The sequence below is a fragment of the Rhinolophus sinicus genome, chromosome 16 (genome assembly GCF_057876585.1).
Source record: "Rhinolophus sinicus isolate RSI-liver-muscle chromosome 16, RSI-T2T, whole genome shotgun sequence".
Lineage (NCBI taxonomy): Eukaryota > Metazoa > Chordata > Mammalia > Chiroptera > Rhinolophidae > Rhinolophus > Rhinolophus sinicus.
In genome coordinates this window covers 29405049-29424094 of record NC_142516.1, presented here as the reverse complement: position 1 = coordinate 29424094, position 19046 = coordinate 29405049, and the positions used below count along the sequence as shown (strand labels likewise).

The 19046-nt window shown below is 41.6% G+C and overlaps 1 protein-coding gene and 1 pseudogene across 5 annotated transcripts in view; one reads left to right on the top strand and one right to left on the bottom strand.

The window, feature by feature from the left end:
• HEMGN (hemogen) overlaps positions 1–19033 on the bottom strand; it is a 38227-nt gene extending 19194 nt beyond the window's left edge. For 2 of the 5 annotated variants that reach the window (XM_088792892.1, XM_088792893.1), the window contains exon 1: positions 17628–18678. The gene's annotated coding sequence lies outside the window, so the exon portion shown is untranslated. Of the gene's footprint in view, positions 1–17627; positions 18679–18732 lie in introns of those variants that run through there. The other 3 variants (XM_019729196.3, XM_019729199.3, XM_019729195.3) reach the window with 2 other exon arrangements.
• Positions 12628–14694, top strand: LOC141571267 (large ribosomal subunit protein eL15 pseudogene; annotated as a pseudogene).
• Positions 19034–19046: the final 13 nt, after the last annotated feature.

The window sequence follows — 19046 nt, the reverse complement described above, 5'->3', positions numbered from 1 at the left end:
CTCCCATATACCACTACCAAATATGGCACCCGATTGGATTTTGTCCATCTCTGAGGAGGGATGAATAGAGTGAACTTTCACTAATCCATTCAATTTAATTCCCCTTTAATGGGAATTAAATTAAGATCTCAATAATACATGATGACAGTTCTGCTTTCTAGTCTTATAGAGAAATTATGCCTCTAGCTCTAAATCCTAGTTATTTCTGACAGAGGAAATAGATAATTGATCAAGTAATAGAGTTGCCATGTTGTAGGGAGCAGAAGGAGTGAAAAGACTGGATTGATGACTAGGTGATGGAATAAGTAAGTAATGAGCTGGAGACTTTGGCAAGTTAGACGGATACTGGGCTGGGCAGGAGAGCTATTTATTTTGGAAATTACTTGCAAGCTGATAATTATACTTTATGGAGTTACATGAGCCTGGGACACAGTAAACACTAAATTTTATAGAATTTCATAGCTGGAAGAAATCTTTAATGTCATTAGTCAAATTTCCCAAGAGATGCCTGAAAGCCCTCTACAGACTCGATTTACTAGAAAGTGTTTCTAATTTTAAAAATTGTATTAAAGAAAATCCAGTGGCCACTTTTAAAGTAAGCCCCACCTGATAGGTCTGTTTCTTACTTCATGACCCTGGGAAAGTTGCTTCATTTTTATGGGCCGTTGCTCAGAATGTGACTTTGGGCAAGTCATTTCACCTGTCAAGATATTAGTTTCCTTCTCTATAAATAACAACCCCAGCTCTATCTCGCCCACCCCACGGGGTGGATTACAAGCTGAAGAAGATAGAAATGGAAGTGTCTTGGTAACCATAAGGCATGGTGTACTTTTTAAAACATAAAAATTGTTGCCATTGGCTTCCGCTTTCCCTCACCAGCTATGTAAGCGTAGCAATATTTCATCCCTCTCCATTCTACTCAGAGGTTTCTCCTTCTTGCCCGTAACTCCCTTCATAGAGTTAACTACAGATCGTTCTCCAAGGGGTCCTGTGTTTTTTCATACACACACAAAAACAAGGAATAAGTGTGTGCCTGTTGCAGTGCCTGCTGGGGACGGCCAGTGTGCAGTGAGGCTTTCCGTGGGAACAGCTGCAGGCCTCTTGCTTTTCCCCACACCCTCAACGACCAGGGCCACTTGTGCATAGGCCTCTCTCAGCGTGCGTGAACCCCAAGGAGCTGGCAGCAGCACACCACATCCTCACGGTCTTCGTTTTTGGTCACAGTCGAACTTCATAATGGCACAGGTTGTCACTCGTTTTAACAGACATTTAGCAAGTGTTTGTTATGAGTCAGGTCCTGTGCTGTCAACTGGGGGTAAGAGATGAGTCAGATGTGCTGCCTGCCCTTGAGACCTCACAGTCTCGTAGGAGAAACAGACCCATGAGTGTCATACACAGGGTGTGTTATGACCAAAGCCTGCACAGTATTTGGGCACAACTGATGGATCCCTGAAGTCTGTCAGAGGGCTCAGGGTAGGCTTCTCAGAGGATATGAGATTGAAATGGAACCTTAACAGTGTGTAGAAATTCCCCAGGGGGAAAAAAGGGAGGGTGGATATTTCAGACAGGTGGCGCTGCAAGTACGAAGGCACAGAGATGAGAGGGGACCTTGGTTCTGGGTAACAGGGAGGCTGGAACATGTGCTACACATCAAGGAGTGGAAAGACCTGAAAGGTAGTTGGGCCTCTATGATGTGATGGGGAGCCACTGAAAGGTTTTAGGGAGGAGAATGTCACGGTCAGGTAAGGTTGTTAGAGCATTTAGATGGCAGTGGGGGCGCTGGGTGGGAAAGGAGAGAAAATAAATTAACTGAGGGTATTAAAGGAAGGGACAGATTCTAGAGAGATTTAGAAGGTAGAATTGGTAGATCTTAGTATGAGAAATTCTAAGAGCTTCTGGCACAGGAAATTAAAAGAAAAAGAGGCAGACTGAAAAATGTAGTGAGGGTCCACAGGTAAGATGACAAGATATCTTGCATTAAGCAAATCAGACCTTGACTTCAATTTCTTGACTGCCTAGCCAAGATGGCCTATGTAATGTTTGTGGACAGGAGATCAAAATGTTTTATTACAAATTACGTTTACAGCTACAAAGGTGGATTCAACAAATGTAGCTGTCTGGGTCAGCGTTCCTTTCTTCTTCTCTCCTACCCCACATGTCTTAACCCCAAAGCTAATTGCTTTGTCAAGGAGGATACCTTCCCCAGATAGAAAAAGGCTATGTTTGGGTTAAGAATTGACAAACAGCTGTGCTAGGGCCTCCATTCTAAGTTCTCCGTAGATCCATGCATTATCACTGAGAACTGCATAGCTCAGAACGCTCTGCTGCCTGCAGCACACAATTACATGGCTGCATGGGGCAAATTCCCAGAAGAATCGATATTTGAGCTGGGTCTTGAAGAAGAGCAAAAGAAAAATAAGTACACTAACATTATATCCTACCTAGTTTGACCCTTTCCTAGAACTACACCTAGAATGCTCTGGAGCAGAAGTGTCCAATAGAACTTTCTGCCACGATGAACATGTTCTTCTGCACTATCCAATATGATAGCCACTAATCACATATGGCTAGTGAACACTTGAAATTTGGCTCATGTAACTGAGGCACTGACTTTTCTACTTAATTTTTAGTAAATTTAAGTAGCCACCTGTAGCTAGTGGCTGCCATATTGGACAGCCAGAGCTCTGGTTCCCACTTAGCATGCCTCAATTCTATTTCACATGCTCATTCTTTGCTTCATTCTCTTTGTGACCCTTGCCTGCCTCTGTTCTCTTCTGCCTAGTCCCTCCAGTTTGATGGACTAATTCCAACATTGGTTCTGTTTCCTGGTTATTGATTTCCTCTCTCTTTCATCACAACAGAACCCTGGACTATCTTCCATTTGACTCCGGCTTAATACTGCCCCAAAGTGTGCTGATGTCCGGGCCTAGATAAAGTAGCTTCACAGAATCCTGTCCAGCCACATTGGGCCCTTCACCAGGTCCTATTCACTCCCTTGTTTCTTTTGCAGGCCACCTTAACCAGCCAGTTAGTGACCTGGAATATTCATTAATGTTTTCCCTCCCTGACAACTTGAGTTAGAGGACGGAATAGTTGAGATGGAGATACGTGTGTTGGGAATGGAGAGGGAGGGTTGAATGAATACTCTGATTAGAGGTCTCGAGTAGTAGATGAAGGGCTCCATCCTGAGGCCTTTTCTGTCAGCTGTTTTTTAACTTTGATTTATATAAAAATAGCAATATTGATAGACTGATTACATTTGTGGATGGAAAGGATCAATTCAAGATACAAAAAGGCTCTTGACAGGCAAAAGCATTGGAAAATTTAACATGATGAAATATAATGATGACAAATCTCAGATCCTGTATTTCTGTCTAAGTGGCTAATTGCCGAAGTACCAATATATGGTTTATAAGACTTGGTGGTTTTAGCCAATTACCAATCAGTGCTGGATAACAGAAAGGTAATACACTCCTGGAAAGCACTAATAGAATCATCCAACAAGAATGTTTATATCCAAAAGAGATCTTATTTCCACACTGATCAGTCCACACCTGGATCGTTTCAGGTTCTGAGAACCTCACTTTTAAGAGGGAGTGGTAACACTGACAAACTGAGTGACCACAGTGGTAAAGGGCCTGGTAACCTGTCATATAACCTGGTAACCTGGGACAATTGAGCCTTAGAACAGCATACAGTGGGGGATAGTGTCCCTGTCCTCAATCTCTGAAGGGCAGTCATAGAGCAGAGAGCAGACATGCTCCAGAGGGCAGAGCAAAACCAATGAGTGAAAATTCGAGCAGATTGCAACTCAGTGTTTCCAATTATCAGAACTGTGATTTTTGGCAGTTTAAGCTGCAGAGGCAGAGTTCAGTAGAGACCCTGGAGGAATGATGTTAAACATGCCCCAAAGCCAGTCTGCTCAAATATTGATTGTCTCCACAGTGATGGATAGTTAATTCAAAATGCGTAGGCCTTATACTTGCTGACCCCCTTTAGCTTACAGGTTCTATATTAAGTGTCAGACTCTTCATTCTAGCTCAGCATTCTAATTAAATAACCTTGGCTCCTTGTATGTGGGAAACAGGTTTCAAGCACAGAACCTCTAGCACCAAGCAGAATGGCAACATAATTTAGCTCCTGAGCAAAATGGGTCTCATAACAGCATCAGTACAGCGTGCACATTAACATTTGAATATGCTGGATAATAAGCATGATAATTACTTTGAGAAGAACACTTGAAGAATAAAATAAGCTGGGATCATTAGAGGAGAAAGGGACTAGCAATTTCTGGCATGGCAGCTACTTGATGTTCAACAGTACACGATGGCTCTCATCACAGGTAGAAGGTAATTACTGTGATTATATTATGTAATGTAATGATAGTGGCAGGAAGTGATCACAATTTTATTGGAAATAAGTTTGTGGTACAGTTTTTCTTTAACTATAGTCATATTTATTACTAATAAATTAAAATTTGACCTCATTTGGTTGTGTGGTTCTTTGAACAGTTTAAATGTGAACCCACTACTATATCACTAATCTCAGTTTTGCAGAAAATGGCTGACAATTTTCAAGGGAGATGAGACACTGAGATGGGGGGGCGCCTCGGGTTGGACATGGGGACATGATAATCACCCTGTGCTGGAATAGAAGCTGTAATGGGGAGCTGGTGTCCCACACCTTGGCTGACCTAGACCAGCACTGCTTGAAGTCTGGTCTGCAGACCTCTTGGGGATCCTGATGCTCTTTCAGGGGGTCCATAGATCAAAATTATTTTTGTAATATTAAGATGTCATTTGCCTTTTAATAGTATTGAAAGACGGCATCTTGTATGATTCACTTTATATGAAATGTCCAGAATAGGCAAATCTATTGAAACAGAAAGCAGACACATAATCGTCAGGGACTAGGGAAGACCAGGATGGGGAGTGACTGCTTAATGGGCATGGGCTTTCCTTTTGGAGTGATCATGTTCTGGAACTTGATAGAGGTGGTGGTTTAGTACATTGTGAATGTACTAAATGCTACTGAATTATACACTTTAAAATGGTTAAAAGGGAATTTTATATTACATTAATTTTACCACAAAAAAAGACCAAAAAAAATTAAAAAGTTAGCACATTGTATGACATGAGAGGTTCTTCCCATCCAGCATTGATGCCGCTTGGGTTTTTTCCTGGAAGTTCTCCTCTTTGCCAGGTCTTTCAATAGCTATAATTCTTAAAGTAATGAAACATTTCCCTTGTTCCCCTAACATGCTAGGCTCTTTAAAACCACTTCTTTGGACTTTGCCTCAGCTAGTTTCTCTACTTGAAATATCCTTTCTGTCAACCTGGAAAGCTATTACTTATTCTTCGAAGCCCATCTAAAATGACACTCCCCTGGTGAAACCTTCCTGGGCCTACCACACACCCTACCCCAAGAAGAATTGTCCCTTCCCACAATCTGGGTTCTTATAGTACTTTGGTCATATTCCTTATATCATATTCCTGATATGAGATCTTGTCACGTTGTATGACTATTACAATATCACTTTTTGTTAATGTGTCTTTCTCGCCTAAAAGGTGACTCTTAAGAGCAGGAGTATCTTCTTATTACCCCTAAAGCCCAGTGTTTCTCTCTCTCTCTCTCTCTCTCTCTTTCTCTGACATAGCTATCTAAATGCTGTCCTAATTAGTAACTTTATGTTAAGTACTTTTTAAAGTTTTTACAAACATTGTAAAGCCTTTTAAATGTTATGGATTAAATGACTCATTTAATCCTTATAATTTTTTATGTACATTTTATAGGTGCTTAAGCTGAGGAAACAAAAACTTCAGGGCCAAAAGAGATGTTCAAACAGTAAAATCATATGATAGCATCTTGTGTCAAACTTGGCATGTGGTTGGTGCTCAATAAATGTCTGTTTCTTGTGACAAAAGAAAAAAATGGCTAATAATATTAACTATGTGAAAGAGATCCATTATTATGACTTGTTAAATGTTTCCATCTCTGTTTTAGATCTCATAGAGTGTCAGAGCTGTGAGGGATCTTGGTTATCTCCTTGTGGAAGGTAGCGATAAGGCAGGGGAGCTCCAAGGTGATCCTGTGGGAGAAATATGGATCTGGAGCTTAAGAGGAGAGATCAGGAGTAGGGAAAAGTCTCCCAGATGCGGAGAAAGTGAATAAGTTAATCAAGAGAGAAAGGGTAGCTCAAGATGGTTATTCAACCAACACTTAGGAAATGCCCTGTCCGAGGAAGGCAGGAGAACAGGAGAGGGGAGAGTCACAGAGCACAGTGCAGGATGCCCTGGAGGATGCATTCTCCCCAGGAGGACACCGCGCTTCAACCCAAAGGGCACTGCAAGGCTCCCCACAAAACCCAGCTGCGTCTCTTGTCCTATCCCACCCTGTTGGATCTCCCCAGAGGCAACTACTGCCAAATCTTTTAGCTGTTCTTCTGATGTTTACCTCCATATTTATAAACACATGCTTCTGCTGATATTTCTTGATTTTTCCACGTTAGACATTTCCTATTGACTTCCTACTATTAGAAGATTAGGCCAAGACATGGAAACAACCAAAATGCCCTTCGATAGATGAATGGATAAAGAAGTTGTGGTATATGTACACAATGGAATACTATTTGGCCATAAGAAAAGATGAAATAGGACCATTTGTGACAACATGGATGGATCTTGAGAGTATGATGCTAAGCGAAATAAGTCAGACAGAAAAAGCAGAGAACCATATGATTTCACTGATATGTGGTATATAAACCAAAAACAGCAAAAGAACAAGACAAATGAGAAACAAAAACTCATAGACACAGACCATAGTTTACTGGTTACCAGAGGGTAAGGGGAGTGGGGGGTGGGAGATGAGGGTAAGGGGGATCAAATATATGGTGATGGAAGGAGAACTGACTCTGGGTGGTGAACACACAATGGGATTTATAGATGATGTAATACAGAATCATACACCTGAAATTTATGTAATTTCACTAACAATTGTCACCCCAATAAATTAAAAAAAACAAAAAGATTAGGATTTAGCTTTCTGCTACCACTCCTAAAAGCTGAGTGAGCACTAGTAAACCGGAAACTAAGAGATGTGTCCAAAAAAGAAGGCAGCTGCTACTTAGCAGGTTATTGCCAAAAAATGCAGCTACACATTGGCAGAATGTGTCAAAGTATGTTCATTTGTAAGTAATTAAAACACAACTGAAAAACTGACTTATAACAATGAAGCTCACACTAAAAGTCCAGGGTAATTCAAGCTTCAGGTTGGTTTGATTCAACAGAATACCAATGTCATCAAAGCTGACTTTGATGTGAGGTGGTTGCCCACAAGGGCCAGAGCTCCTCACTCATATCTTGAAAGATAAAGGTCACTTCTGGAAGCTTCTTTCTCAGGAGCCCCTAGCAAACCTCTATTAAATAGATTGCATCATGTGCCTGTAGTGGCTACTGTGGGGCTCTGCCCAGATCTCCTCTTCAGGGTGGACACACCCATCCCTCAGCTACTGGGAATATTCTTGCTCTCAGCTTCAGAAAACCACTTCCCCCAAGGTCTTACACCCTCTTCCATGGTGCAGCCTGAAGAAAGTAACAAGCTAATACGAGAATACAAATATATGGGTCCCTTACTTCAATTTGGGGCAACTCTGAAGAGCCCTCCCCATTCTTGAGTCCTTGGTGGGATGAGCTGAGGCTTTGGTTGTAACTATCACATTGCAGCTAATGTCGTGGTCATCCTTTCTCCACACCCACCCTGTCTTTTTCACGTCACCATTCGCGTATGTCCCGAGAGCATTCCTCAGTAAACCTTCTGCGTGCAACTCTTCGTCTTGGATTCTGTTCCCAGGGAAGCCAATCTCTAAGACGGTGCTTATTTCTGCACCAATAAAGGTGAGAAGAGGTGGGACTGTGCTGACGAATGTGGACTAGTTTGCGTGCCCTATCCTAGAACAAGGGGTGGGATCAGGCTCTCCCAACGCACACAGGCTAAGCCAGGAAGGGTAGGGACTAGAACAAAACTTTCAATTGTTATAAAAATGAGAAGAATTATATCGGGGAGGCAACTGCACAGATCTTTTCATCTTTCAAAAGAAGCCAGAAACAGTTCAGGTAAAAAAAAAAAAAAATCTCATGATTTTTTTTTTTTAAATTTTTTATTGGGGAAGGGGAACAGGACTTTATTGGGGGAACAGTGTGTACTTCCAGGCTTTTTTTCCAAGTCAAGTTGTTGTCCCTTCAATCTTAGTTGTGGAGGGCGCAGCTCAGCTCCAGGTCCAGTTGCCGTTGCTAGTAGTAGGGGGCACAGCCCACCATCCCTTGCGGGACTCGAGGAATTGAACTGACAATTTTGTGGTTGAGACCCCACGTTCCAACCAACTGAGCCATCTGGGAGGCAGCTCAGCTCAAGGTGCAGTGTTCAATCTTAGTTGCAGGGGGCGGAGCCCACCATCCCTTGTGGGAGTCGAGGAATTGAACTGGCAACCTTGTGGTTGAGAGCCCACTGGCCCATGTGGGAATCGAACTGGCAGCCTTTTGAGTTAGGAGCATGGACCTCTAACTGCCTGAGCCACTGGGCCGGCCCCTCATGATGTTTTAATGTTAGAAATTAATTGAGATATTTTTAAAGGCTATGATGAGTCAACAAGACACGGTCCAATACTGGCCCACATCTCAGCAATTTGCAACCTCGACCAGAGAGAACACAGGTGTAGTTTGTAGCTACAGACAGCAAAGCTAGGACTAGTAGTTATGTGAAGTCAAGATTTTGGCTCAACCTAAGGAACAGTTTCCTAATGATTTGAACAATATAAAAATGGAACGAAGCACCTCAGGAGGGGGTGAGTTCCTTGGCACCAAAGTTCAAATTTGAGTCTTGTTAGAATTGGAACTATTTGATCTTTGAGATCCTTGATAGCCATATAAAGTGCCATATATTCATAAAATTTCACTGATACACTCTTACTCTGATAGCAATGGCAAATACAACATTGGGATTGTACCAAGGGTACTACTGAAACACAACTAAGTTTCTTTTCCTGAAATACACACTCCACTGGACTCATCACTTTTGGATATTTACTTCAGTATTAAAGAAAATAAAAGGTGAAAATATAATCACGGTATTCACAGCCTTGCTCTTGTCTTAGATATAAAAATGCCACTAGGAAACCCTTTACTGATATCATATCATGATAACCTCTGTTGCTTAGAAATTAGCATTATATTCTAGCATGTCAAAGCTGGAAGCATCTCAAAGATCATACAGTTTTGTTCCTTCATTCAATAGAAGACACAGAGAGGGTAAGTAACCCACCCAAATTACACAGTAAAGCCAGGACCAGGATCCAGATCTCTTTACTCTCAGAGCAGAGTTCTCGCTGCAACCAAGCAGCCTATTTTTTGTCATTAAGCTGATATAATTCCCTATTGTCCAGCTATCCCAGAGTGACAGGACTTCTGGGCTAATAGACTTTAAGATTCTCACAGACAGGAGGTAGCCAGTCTCTGGTGCCCATTCTTTCAGCAGCCTAGAATGCCTAACCATTCACAGAGATAGCCTATTTGATAGTATTCAGGGTTTTGTTTTAGTCTGTTTTGAACAGGGAATATGTTCACATATTTTTAAAATTAAAGGTGTGCACTAAATTTCACTCCCACTTCTTCCCTGTATTTATTCATCCTCATTTTACCTATGAGGAAACTGAGACTTAGGGAGCCTCAGTGAGTGAAAGAACGAAAAACTAACCAAGTCCAAATTCAGTTTTCTTTCCCAATGTCACTATACCTTTAGAAAGCCCCACAGTGTGTGGTGAGAGCTTAGCTACCATGTTTCCCCGAAAATAAGACCTAGCCAGACCATCAGCTCTAATGCGTCTTTTGGAGCAAAAATTAATATAAGACCCGGTCTTATTTTAGTATAAGGCTGGGTATAACATAATATGATATATAATATATAATATATAATATAATCAATTTATAAGGTAATATAATACCGGGTCTTATATTAATTTTTGCTCCAAAAGACACATTAGAGCTGATGGTCCGGCTCGGTCTTATTTTCAGGGAAACGCGGTACCAGGAACAGGATAAAAGATTCCTCCCTTTCTCTTCGCATAGCAAAGAAACTTGGTCTAGAGTTCAGTTACTGTCACAGGCTTTTAATTAGTCTCCTGTTGCAGAAATAGTTTTAACCTAAATGAGCATGTATTACATCCAGTTTCCATTTTTAGCATATGTGTAAATTTTGCTGACCCTTTAAAAAGCCTAGTTTTTATCCTTTAACTCTACATAGTGGAAACTCCATTTGTGTGTTAGTGAAAAGGGTCATGCGAAGGAGACATGCTCCAGCTCAGAAACAAGGTTGGTCACCAGAAAGAAGACACTTGATCAGAAAATGGATGAATAAATTATAATATATTCATACATTGGAATACTACTCATCCATAAAGAAATGTGCTACCAATGCATCCATCAACCCAGATAAATGTCAACAATATTAAATGGAGTGAAGGAAGTCAGACACAAGAGAGTACATGTGGTATGATTTCATTCATATGAAGTTCAAGAACCGGCAAAATCATCTCTTGGAGATATGATTAAAATAGAGTTGCCTCTGATGGAGCATTGGAAGGGGCACAGGGAATGTGATAGTGGTGTTTTCTATCTTGATTGGGGGTGTTGGTTACACAGATACACACCTTTGTCAAAACTCACCAACTGTATGCTTAACTTCTGTGTGCTTTACTGGATGTCATTATTCCTCAACTAGAGAGAGCGAGCAAGAGAAAGAGAGAGAGGCCAACCTGCTCAGGCTGTTGTACAAAGAACCTGGATGTCTGGTGAAAAACAGTGACGTCCTAGATGGCTTCCTGCCATCTCTCAACTTCTGGCTAAAACACATCTGAAGAAATGGGGAAATTAGGAATCTCCCAACACCATGCAAAATCTGACAGAAATGTAGAGCCAGAGGCTTAGCAACATCCCTACTCTTTTAAAGTGCATGCTGCAGCTGGATAAAGAAAATCTGACCCATTTTGAGTTCGTATCATACCCACTTGCATTCCGTGAGCAGACTGGCTGAGAAGAAAGGTAGGAAGGTGCTTGGCCCCTCCCATACCATCTGTCTCCTGTCAGCCCTTTGGGAACAGATCTCTGAGGAAGGCAGAACACCTTTGCCCAGTATCCACACCCACACTCAGAAGCCTTGTCTGCCAACTTGCTTGCTTTTTAATTTAAATTTCGTTTGTTTCAGAGTAATACATGGACAGAGTTCTAAACGCCAACTACAACTACTTCAGAGCTTGTTACCAAAACAGGCTTTTGCCTCACCCCTCCCACTTTACTCCCCATTCTCCAGAGACAGCAATTTCAATTCTTTTGGCTGTTGCCTCTGGTGTTTGCCTCCTTTTATATAAATAATGTGGTCATATTATTTTTTATTTTTAAATTAATTTTAGACATTAATAGTTAACATTAATTATTGACTTCCTGCTATAAAAAATAAGAATTTGGATCTCTTACACCCTCACACACAGCTTTGACTTTCTCCTCCTTTCCGTATTGGTTAGTTATGTTAATATGACTACATAATGTTTACAGATGAACCATATAACATACTATAACTACATTTCTTGTGCAACTTTTTATTTTTCCTGGAGTTCAGAATTATCTTTTTGTTTTCATTTCTCTGCCTATCAGAGCTGTAAAATCTCCCCTCAGTGTGGTTACAGAGGTGATCATCTTCATTTTTATTTTCCAATATCCTTCCTGGAGCTCTCTTGCCCTCTTCTTCCATCTGTACTGGGCTGCTCTCCTGGCTTGCTGTATAGCTACCCTTGTGGGAATATATTTTCCAGTATCTTCCTGAGAAAGGGTGTGTGGAAGGTTAATATTTTGAGATCGTGAATGTCTGAAAATATTTTTATTCTACTTTCACTCTTGAATGATAGTTTGGCTGCATGTTAACCTCTGAGTGGAGGATCTCTTCCTCAGAATTTCCTCAGAAGGCATCAATTGCTCCACTGTCTTCTAGTTTCCTGTGTTTTATTGACAAGTCTCACACTATTTTGATTTTTGATCCTTTCATTATGACTTTTTTTTTCTCATAGGACACTTTTAGGATCTCTGGCTTTCTGAAATTTCATTATAATATGGCTTGGTGGGCCATTTCAATCTGGAAAGCCAAAGGAATTGTGTTGTATTATCGCTTGATAATTTCATCCTTTACAGCTATGTAGGTACTGACATTTGGGGGGGTCTCACAATGAAATGTCACCTTGTTTCCTGATCACCATGGAGAGATGCCCACTAATTTTTAAGACCTACCGGAGCACACAGAGTTCCTAGTCACTTTTTAGTGCCTCTCCCATAAATATGAATGCATTCCATGCATTGTTTTTTCACTTTCTTCATGGTGTCATTTGAAGCACAAAAGTTTTTTATTTTGATTAGGTCCAATTTATCTCTTTTTTCTCCGGTATGTTGTGCTTTTGGTGTCATATCTAAGAAAGCTTTGCCTAATCCAAGATCATAAAGATTTACTCCCATGTTTTCTTGTGAGTCTTACAGTTTTAACTCTTAAAAGTCTACGATCCGCCTTTCCGTCTGGCCGCAGCCATCAGGTAAGCCAAGGTGGGCACATACAAGTACACCCAGGAGCTATGGAGGAAGAAGCAGTCCAATGTAATGCGGTTTCTTCTCAGAGTACACTGCTGGCAGTACCGTCAGCTCTCTGCGCTCCACAGGGCCCCCCAACCCGACCGGGCCCAATAAAGCATGCAGGCTGGGATACAAGGCTAAGCAAGATCATGTCATATATCGGATCTGTGTGCGCTGTGGTAGCCAGAAACACCCAGTTCCTAAGGGTGTGACCCATAGCAAGCCTGTCCATCACGGTGTTAACCAGCTAAAATTTGCACGAAGCCTTCAGTCTGTTGCTGAGGAGTGAGCTGGATGCCACTGTGGGGCTCTGAGAGTCCTGAATTCTTACTGGATTGGTGAGGATTCTACATACAAATTCTTTGAGATTATCCTGATTGATCCTTCCGTAAAGCTATCAGACGGAATCCTGACACACCGTGGATCACCAAACCAGTCCATAAGCACAGGGAGATGCGAGGACTAACATCTGCAGGCTGCAGGAGCTGTGGCCTTAGAAAGGGCCACAAGTTCCACCACACTATTGGTGGTTCTCCCCGTGCACTGGGAGAAGACACAATACTCTCCAGCTCCCCCATTACCGCTAATGAGTAATGTTTGTAAAATTGTACCTAATACACAGTTTAGGACAGTTAAAAAAATCTATTATCCATTTTGAGTTAATTTTTGTACATGATATGAGATACAGGTTCAACTTCATTCTTTTGCATGGGGATGTATAAAAGTCCCAGCCCATTTGTTTAAAAGACTGTTCTTTTCACATTGAATTGTCTTGGCACCCTTAGGTTTTCAACCTTGTCATTAATTGAAAACTGATTGAAAAAAATGTCTTAAAAATAATACCTAGTTTAGGCAAGGGTGAGGGGAAGTCTTAAACACTGTTAATGGAAGTATAAAAGTACAGCCTCTGAAGTGCAATTTGCCACACATATCCAAATTTGAAAGATATGTACTGATTCGGGAATTATATTTCTAGGAATTTATTTCTAGGAGCTAACTGTACAAAAGTGTTATGTATAATGGTGAACTGGAAGTAACCTAAATGTTTATCAGTAGGAGACCAGGTGAACAAATTATGCTATATCCATACAGTGAAATATGATGCAGACTTTTAAAATGATGAAGTAGACTTATATTTGTTGTCTTGGAGGAATCCCTGTGACTTACTGCTACGTGAAAAATAAAAGCATGTTACAAAGCACCGTTATAGTAGGATTGCATTTATAAAATATTATATATTTTACATATGCATTTTCATAGAGATAGCTCAGAAAATATTCACAAAAATGATTAACAGCGGTTGCTGCTAGGTAATGAGATTTGGGCTTGCTTTCATTTTCTTCTTTATACTTTTTTTTGCATTGCATGAATTTGCTACATGAATATGTATTGTCTCTATATTCAGAAAAAGAAAAGCTATTTCCATTTTGTAGAATAATGTCTTGAAGGACTCTATAGAAGATGGCATGGAACTATATTAATATATTGTTAACTGAAAAAAGCAAGTTACAGTATCATCCCACTTTCAAAAATTTTTTAAAATATCATATATAGTATTTCCTAGGTACTTGATAGGTTTTTTTTTCTACTTACTATTTCTGAAATAAAGATGCCTCATAATCAATATGAATACTTAATGTTGTGGGTTCCCCCCTCACTGCCTCCCTGAAAAGCTGTTATTAATGAGATGATGCTTCTGGCAATCTGAGACTTGAGAAAGTGCCATATGTGTGTAGAGAAAAGACTGGAGGAATAGACACCAAAACGTGATCAGTGTGTGCTTAGTCCTGAATTTAGATTTTTATTTTCTTCTCTTTGTTAAGCATAGTTTCCAGATTTTCTATAGTATATGCATAGATAAACATAAAAAGAAATCAGGAACGTGGCTGCCCTGCTTTCCTTTTTCCTTCCTTTTTTAAAGATCTAATTGGCTTTATTGAGTGATTCATGAATTGGGCAGCATCCCATCTAGCAACTAGGAGGGCGCTCCTTCCCTGCTTTTCAAGAAGTATAACGTAAGGGTATTTGGGACTTTTGGCCTTTGCCAAAATAAGAGACTAGCAAATTACGGAGCGCATATTCCACCTCAGGAGTGTCAGAGTCTCGAGTGAGGGACGACTACTTTGCATGGCCACCAGGGGCCCATGTCTGGAGCCAAGCTGGCAAAGCAAGTTGGAGAACAGATGGGAAAAGTTCGGTCAGCAAGAGCAGGACTCTTGGATCAGTCTTAGTTCAGTGTGGACAAGGAAATCCCTGTGAGGTAGGAGAGAGTCCAGATGGTCAGAATGCTGGCTAATTATGGCGGAGCTACAAACCCACCACTGTGGGGCTACTCAGATCTTTTCCAGTCTGGCTCAGGAGCATGTTCCCAGTCCCTGAAGAGAGACCAAGGATTGTGTGAAACAGAAAAGGAATCCACCCCTTTTGAGAGTCAAAACTTATGTTGGTTTGGGGTGAGCCCCTTCCTCAGCCAAAGGGTCAGGGTAACTACATGAAATGAAGGACATGGAGCAGAGGTGGAGGACTGATGGCCACAGCAGAACTTCAACAGCCCCTGAGGAGGCCAGAAAGCTCTGGGCCTCTGCTTAGGGTAAGGGAGAGACTGGGGCAGTGACTGTGGCAGGGGCACAGAGCGTGCCAGACACTGCACCAGGCAGGAATTCACCCACGTGATCATGCCTAATCTTCACAACAGTCCTCAGATGAGCAGCCTGGGGCTCAGAGAGATTATGCGGTTTGTCCAAAAGCACACAGCCAATAAGTGATAGAACAGTATTCCCACATCACTAGAGTCCTTCTCTAAAAAGGGAAAAATATTGAGCAAAGTTAATACTCATATTTACCGTATTACTCGTTTATTGTAATGATAGGTGGAAAACACAAGTTTCAAAAAAAAAAATACAATCTGATCCCAGTATTTTTTAAAAAAATGTATACTATAGAAAAAAAAAGCTGGTAGGTATATCTCAATGGTAGGAATTTAATTTTTAAATGTTATTTTTCTGTGCTTTTTTTCTTCCCCCCTCACAATGAGCATGTAAATCTTCTTAATGCGGAGAAAATAAAAGCAGGTTTTTCAGAAGCAGTTGTGAGGACTAGTGGATCAAAGTAATAAGAATGAATTACATGACAAAGAAATCCAGATTCTTACTAGCTATGTGAGTTCCACTTGGCTTCTCCAAGTCTGTTTCCTAAACAATAAAAAGGGATTATAGTCTTGTCCCAGTGAGCTGTTGCCAGGATTAACTGAAATGCAATATACACGAAAGTCCCAAGCACAGTACTTGGCATAAGGATGGTGCTTAATAAATACTAAACCTGGCTCTTGGTAGTCATAGCTCTTCCTTGCTGCCCCAGGAAGGCCCAGCACCTACAGCTGTTTCAGAGAGCAGAAAGGAATCTGGTTCCCTTGGCAAGGACCCCTTATTGGACCTGCAGCTGTCTACACACCTAATACTGCCCCCGCCTCTGTTTTTACCATGTGGAGACTTATAGGATCTTATTCCTTAACCCATTTTCATCTAACTATTTGCCTCTCCTCTTCCTTTGTCTCAACAATCTCAGCTGCCAAATAGTATTCTTGAGTACAGGCGACACTATTTTCAGCATAGCACATTTGCAGAGCACCTATGTTCTAAAGATGGCCCAGGCTCCTACTCTCCATTTATATCATCCAGAAATACTTGTATGAACTCAGTCTAGTTGAAATTTTAGATCCTTCCACAACTCTTACGTGTTGCCTGACTGCTATAACGGGTACACACACATGTTGTGGAAACTCAGAGGAAACAGTTACCACTGTATGCACATGTGTATGGGAGAGGAGGAAAAGGATGGAAATTATAGCATTTAAAGAATAATGATTTCCTCACCCTATATGAGGCATCATCTTCGTATACTGTCTTTACTAAGGAGAAAGGGTACCATTCTGCCAAATTGGTTTCAAAGCCAGTTAAACCAATGTCTGAGTGGGGCTGGTTCCTCTCATCTTCAGATTTATTAAAGTTTGTTCCCAACCAAAAAATGAGTGGAAGGCTTGGGGGCATCTGACAGTTTGATGAATGACCTGCTAGAGCTGAGGCAGTGGAGTGGAGAGTAAGTCCAAAGAGTTACAAACTAGCTTAGAGTGTTCTCCTCAAACAATTTGGAGCTTACTGGAATTACACACACATTCTAACAAACAGGCAGTTTAAGACTCAAAGGGGTGCCAAAACCAGACATCATTTGATATTTTTATTACTTATTAGGCAAACATTAATATCAATGGAAGCAAAAAAAGATTCACCCATACATAGTTCAGGCTCCCTAACAAACTAATAGGCTGTTTTCACTTTTCCTTGTTCCTTTCTCGCCCTTGTTCAAATCCATAAATCCATAAACATGATCATAATTGTGGATTAGATACAATGATATATTCTACTTTTCTTACACCCAGATGCATACTCAGAATGATGTTAAGTATAGCAGTAGTCAAAACCAGGGCACTGTGACAACAGCCCCTTCAGGCCTGTAAACTGACAGTCCAGTGGAAGATGTTGGCAGGCCAGTGAGACACACCCTGTTCTGCCTGTGTTATTTATGCCTCTGGCAGTGAAGCCCCTGACAAAGAAGCATGTCACTGGAACACATGCTCTTTGTTCACAGAGGTGCATGCCAGCACCGGCTGTGTCAGAAGGGACAGTACCGGGTCTGTAGTCTCTCTTCCTTTGGCTCTTTTGCTTTCTTTTTATTTGCTGTACATTGTGGCTATGTTTATTAATTACTTTGTAGTTTAATTTTATAAAGCACACATTTATCTTGTGAGGAAAGGATCCTTCATACCCTTGAGTTGTCGTAGAGGACAGGGTCCCAAGATTTGCCTAGTTTCTCCCTAAGGACCAGAACCACCTCCCTTGCGAGTCACCAGGTTACCACTCTCTCTAGCACAGAGCTACCACATTCCAGTCTCCTTCAGCTTCTCCCCTTTACCTGCAAGAGGGTACCTGCATGTTGTTTGGTATTAAAGGTCCTCCGCAAATGTTCCAAATCAGGTCCCCATGCTACGACTTCATTGCAGTTAGAGCGATGGAGTAGCAGTAAAGATGGCAGGCTTTGGAGTCAGACCCATCTGGGTTTCAACCCTAGATCCACCTCTCGTTGGCCATGCAGCTTAGGGTTCCTGAGCTTCAGTTCCTCCTCTGTAAAATGATTAAAATACAATCTACTTTACAGGGTTGTCTTTGGATTAAACGAGAAAGAGCTTACCAAGTGCTAAAAGTGGATGCCCAATCTTGTTAGCTCATGGAACTGATCTGCTAGTTTTCTGTAAAACTCTTCATCTCATGGCACTGTGTTTCTCATAACCTAATAATTACAGACCTCGTGTGACATCCTGAAGAGTACTCCCTCACCATTTTCCCATCACCGAGATATCTGCTGAGACTAACATTTTAATACTAGACTCAGGAAACAACAAATGAAAGTTTTTGCCCTTTTCCATAATCCTTCTAAAACTTGCTTTTGCTTTGAAATTTTAATTCATCCCATATTTTAAAAATTGATGTAAGTGGCTTTGTTTGCCACAGGTAAAATGGGAGGGGGGCTTTCTTAACTTTAATAAAATATTAGGTTAACTAATAGCATTGTGTTTTTCTCTATTCGTAAGTTGTTCCCAATCTTTGGAGCCTCTTGTCTATTTTAGAATTAAGATGGTATCTGATTAGACACATGACGTATTTACTTATTTTAAGTTGAATATAACCATACGTTACTCCCCAGAGGTCCGCAAAGAAAACATAGTGCTCTAACCCTGGTTCTCAGGGTGCTCTCTTGAGCCAGACTATTACAAAGGCTACCTGCCAAGCTTCAGCAAAACCAAGACCATCTAGAATTTACACACCTCACAGGGGTCCCCTAAGGAATAATGGGATAAAAGTCTGCGGGGAAACTGTAAAACACGAAGGCCCCATTAGAAATGCTAATTGCTGCCTTGCTAGCCTACATTTAAATGTTAGAAACCCAGGGAGATTCTCCCGAACTTGGGGACGGCTCGGCTACTCTGTGGCTTGGGCTGGCGGCCAGGGCTGCCCCATACCCCTCCGGCCGCGAAGGCCAACTCCTCCTGGTGCCACGTGGTACAACACCGACCGGCCACGATTCCGCTCTCCACTGGGGTCCTTGCAGCCCTTCCACTACCACCGGCCGAAGGATTCGGGCTGCTGACCCACACCGTGTGGGGGAGCAGAAGGTTAACCCGAAAGCTCCGTGTCCCGCGCTCCTTCACGTCTCCCGCCTTTGCAGGCGTCGGGCTGGCTTGGTCGAGTCTCAGCGGACCGACTTGGTCTTACCGACCCCCGAAGCAGGACTGTAAAGCCTCCACCCGAGCCCTCCACGCAAACGTGCGAGCGC